Source organism: Notolabrus celidotus, chromosome 5, assembly GCF_009762535.1.
Source record: "Notolabrus celidotus isolate fNotCel1 chromosome 5, fNotCel1.pri, whole genome shotgun sequence".
Lineage (NCBI taxonomy): Eukaryota > Metazoa > Chordata > Actinopteri > Labriformes > Labridae > Notolabrus > Notolabrus celidotus.
Genome location: NC_048276.1, coordinates 11,214,981 through 11,219,985, shown reverse-complemented (window position 1 = coordinate 11,219,985; position 5,005 = coordinate 11,214,981). Strand labels below are relative to the sequence as shown.

At 41.2% G+C, this 5,005-nt stretch overlaps 1 protein-coding gene across 1 annotated transcript in view; it reads left to right on the top strand.

Annotated features, from left to right (window-relative positions):
• Nucleotides 1-2,829: 2,829 nt before the first annotated feature.
• The window catches only part of nrxn2a (neurexin 2a), a 149,187-nt gene continuing 147,011 nt past the window's right edge, over nucleotides 2,830-5,005 (top strand). The window contains exon 1 of the mRNA XM_034683753.1: nucleotides 2,830-3,076. The gene's annotated coding sequence lies outside the window, so the exon portion shown is untranslated. The remainder of the gene's footprint in view (nucleotides 3,077-5,005) is intronic.

Here is a 5,005-nt window from a genome sequence, read left to right as displayed (position 1 = left end):
GCAGAGTGTTACAGTCTGGGCCAAAGTGTTGAACCCACAGATCCTCAGACTGACATTCTCTTACAGACAATGCTATGATGGCAAGAAATATGGAGACAGATGGCCAGAAATAACTAAGCCTGCTTCATGGTGAATCGGCTTAGAAAAAAGTTTTATTGTTCATATACCATTTGTTCATTGTTTTGAATAAAAAGTACTTTCCCTATAAACAAAACCAACAGAGACAGTAAGATGTGTAACATTTAAAAAAGCACTTGTGCTTCTGAAACACAGCAGCACCACAGGACACCAGATTTTTTGGAAAACGTCTCTCCAACACAGACATCTGCATTATAGTGCAGCTAACAATCTGTTCTTAGACATTATCTCACCACTCTGCTCTTGCTCCTAAAGTTGCCAGTCATCCTGCAAACAAAGACCAGTGCATGGAAAAATGGCCGCAACACATGTCTTTTTATCACAAAACGCCTTCTACACTGGAAAACCTCGGAGCATAGGGGCAAAGCTGTTTATGTAAACCAAATACAACATATTTGCCATGACTAGATTGTATCAGATGCTAATACTGGTTGTTTTCCACTCATAGAGTTGATCAGCAGAAACAATAGCTTCGCAGAGACCTACATTTCAAAAGCATTCAGACAAACCTTGCAGTACTAAATGCGTATTACTCCAGAGCCAGTGCAGACAATGCAAAATGCTGGAGTTAAGATGGAGACGAGACAAAAAAAATACAACAAATAACTTCCCTTTTATACCTTCAAAATGTGAAGAACTTATCTCTCCAGAGGGGTTTGAAATCTATCAGCCCAGTAATGTGGATATTGTTCAGATTTCAGTGCACCCTGTGTCTGGTTTGTTTGGTATACTTTTTATGACTGAGAATGGAATTGGTTAAGTAACTAAATGTCTTGATTTCTATAGTTTTGTCATATTTTAACAATCTTGTATTTTACTAACAGAGTATAAAAATTGCAGTTTGACCCTGACATAGCCTTATGCTACCAAGTTTTTCGAAATAGTTCTTTTTAGTACATTAATAATTAATGTATTTGTTTATGTTACTTAGAAAATCAAACAAAGTGCTCCTTCCTTTCACATTACTTACTTAATTCCCGCAGGTGTTAAATTATACACATAGGTAGCGTTGATTTATAGCAGTGGGGATTTTGAAACATAGCTGCAAAAGTATTCAACCCCATCTGCTCACTCAGGCTGAATTGTTTCGCAGGCAAAAACATTTCAGAGCATACATTATTCATACGTCATCCTCAGATTCCAGATTGCTATGATTTTATCTTTCCTGCATGAAAGGCTTGGACCCATACTGCTTCACCTTTACGGGCTTTTAAGAGGTCTGTATGGGTGAGCCAACTGTCACTGATAAGTCTGAGTTCACAGCAAATCAAACACACAAACAGCCCTCCATAGCAGGGACTCTGCTTTGACAGCGAATGTTAAGTTTTAAGAATGTGTGAAAAGGTGCTGGATGGTTGAGGACTTAATGCTTCTGTGCATGTCTCTTTCCACATGAAGTCTCTCAGGTTCTTAAGTCATCTGAAAGAGGTGTGTGTATGTGTGTGTGTGTTAAACTGAACAGACATTTCAAAGCTGGAAGAAAACATACACAATATTCCTCTCATGCTTTTGGCATTATTTCCAGAAATCTTCTCTTTGCATTGTTATTCTATTCTTCATTAAGGTTTTTTAATATATTATTTCTCATTTTACACACTTGAACCTTTTGACTTGTGCTATACATATAAATCAACCTTCTTCATAAATAAGTTAGATTATGAGCTTACTGTAAAATAATTATACATGTTAAGCAGCATTTTCCAAATTCAGTCATGCAGTCATAACTTCAGGAACTTCTTTCTGTTGAATTTAAACCAAAAGTACTAGGCATTAATTACATATACGATTGAACTGCTGGAAGTAAGCATCCCTTTATGCATTCAAAACTCTACGGGCCATTATGAAAAGCAGAATTACAGTTTATGTGATCCTTGGCCAAATGAAAACTTGTTCATCTGCAAGAGCTATAGGCTGGCCGACACCTCTTTTACTGTTGGATAATGATCAGTAGTTTCCATTTCTGTCCTTTAATGTATTGATGTGCCTATCTTTGAAAAAATGAAAGCCCAACTCTCTGGAATTAGCCAACTAGCCATTATAAAGATAAGATGGTTATTCTGCTGCTTCTGCAAGTTATCTTAGGTGGGGTTGTGATGATGTATCATTTGATAAAACAAAGATGGCATCCACATGAGTAAGCATGGAGACACCTTGTGAAAAAGGTGGAATTGTTCATCTTTTTTTAGCTGCAAAATGACTCATTGAAGAATAATGAATCTACATATGTTGTTGGGAGTTGAACAGCTGGGGCAGCTTGCCCTGAGTCTTACCTTAGGGCACTTGGGCATCATGAGGGTGGGGTTGACGATGGGGGTCTTGAACCTGAGTGTCTCTCATCACTGCTAGCTTTAAAAAAAAAAAAAAAAGACACCACTCCTAATGTAATGAGAGGCTTCTTCTTCTTCTTCTTCTTCTTCTTCTTCTTCTTCTATGATTTCAGTGAGGTTGAATGAAAACACACCTTCTTGGTTTTTTTTCTTTCAGGTTATGAATGTGTGCTTGAACGCCATTTAATCCACCATGGCAACGCTGCTGTTAGTTTGATGGGGAGCACGATTGGTCAACAGCAGCTGACCGCGCCCTCAACCCATATAAGCTACCTACCAAACTATTACCATCAAGTGTCGGGGGAATGACGGCTGTGCTGCTGCTGCCGCTGCTGCTGCTGCTGCTCTCGGTGCGGCGGAGGAGAGAAAGCATCTTTGTCTGTACGGAGAAGGAGCTCCGGGCTTCCCTCTCTTGCTGCCTCCATCGACACAGCAACATCTAGAGATAAGGAAGGAGAGCAGTATTTTCTCAAGGCAGAGGTCGCGTATTCATCTGCCGCATTCAATCCAGGATTTTCTCCCCTCTCCTTTTTTTTGTGTCTTTTGTGCCTGGCTGGAATATTCAGACCCCCTCGCTGTCTCCATGTGTCGGATCGCCGGATGATGCCCAGGTAAATGACACCGCACACCTCTCACACAGTAACGACCTTATGCACGGCGGTAATTACCTTTAAAGCATGCTGCAGTAGAAAGAAGCCGCGCTGTATCTTTGTGTGTGTGTATGCTATGTGCGTGTGTGTGTGTGTGTGTGTGTGTTTTTCAATGTCAGTGGTGGTCAGGAATTGTTTGTATTCTCATTCGGCTGCTCTTCCTCAATTACTGACACTTCTCATGAGGTCTTTTTTTTGGAGGTTTCTCTGAAGAGAATCAGCTTTAAAATCAACCATCTTTTGTTAGCGGTGTTTACAATCACTTGAGGTGGGTGGAGGAAGAGGTGTATGCTTCCCCAAATTCAACACGGTTGCAGATGAGAGGAGGTCGCCTAATTGCGTGCCGGAAGACATGTCCTGTGGTCGGGCTTCAGTACACACAGAGCTGGCTTATTCCTGTGAATAAAAAAGGCTGCAGCCCCGGCACAAATATGGAAACCAGCTATCAGCTATTGTTTGATTTCGCCACATGCCAAGCTGGCACGGTATTAATTTTTTATATAGCTAAAAGTGAAGTTAAGGTGGTCTTTGAGTCGTGCAGCATGCAGGGCCCTTGTCTCTGAAATGCTGGAGGTAGCCTATTTATTATTGAGAGGGATTTCTTGTTCTGTGGGTAAGGATTGGGCAGTTTAAAGATAGGAATGAGGAGAGAGGGAGACACACACACACACTGAACTGTAAAGTCAGGAAGCTGCCACATCATCTGCAACAAAAGAAGGCTTCACCCTCAGCCCTAAATAGCCGTTTATCTTTAAAACCAGGGGAGAAGTTGTGGACTGAGAAAGGAAAGGTTTCTTACCTGTGTGGTAAAAAAGATGTTTGTGGAAACCTGCAGCTCAGAATCCACGCCTCCAGAGGAAGCTGCTGCCTCCACACAGCACATTATATGGCACCAGTTCAGCAGGGGTGACCACTGAGGAGGTGGTGCGGTTTGAATTAAAGGCTAAAATAAAAAAAATATTTGTCTATAGTCCAACAATGCAGATTATAAGTGCATGGATATGCCTGATATGAGGATCAGTTTACTCATTGTCTGTGCATTATTGAATATCATAATTTTATAAGAGGGTGTTATTTTATTGTTCACTGTGATTCTAGAAGCTCACAACCTAAAAGTCCTCATATTATACAATGATATCATCCAAAAAACAAAGGGAGGCGCCTAACATTGACATCTCATTCTGCTGCCCTTGCTGCCCCTCCTGTAAGCCCATTTGTTTTGCAAATTCTCCTCCAACTGTAGCACACAGGGCTACATTTTGTTGCTGAGCTCCCTGAGTAGGCAAGCTGAACTCACAGAGCAGGAAGGCAGAGGCATCACTGTGGCTCAGATTTCCTGTGCACCTGAATGAGGCGACCACCTCTGCCTGGCTACTGTTGCTCTCCACCTTACAGCACCTCGCCTTCGGACAGCACAAAGTGTTGCGTCTCGGATACGCTGCACGTTCTCTCATTACCACATGCTGGTTGGCTGCACTCTTAAATCCCCGCTGGTCGAGCTGACAGACTCATTTAAATGAAATTGCATTCTTTTGCAACAACAAGGAAGCCTGCAATGCTCTATCCATGAAGTATGCATGACTTTTAGAGAATATAATGTTTTAATGTTGTGATTTTTAAGCAGCAGCTGATTGTGTCAGGATTTTACTTTTTTTGTTTTACTGCATTTTCATTTTCTTGCAATAATGCATCACTGATAATCACAGCTTAGTACAGCTCACGTTTATTTTATTTCTCATTAGCTGTATTTTGAGACAGGAAATGCAATGCCAAGATTTTACTCACCAACTGGTATTTTTGGGGCCTGCAGTGCCATCTTTACCCCACTTGTGTTGCTAATGTCTGACTCACAAGACATCTGTCTCCATCACTATGTCCAATGAGATCTAA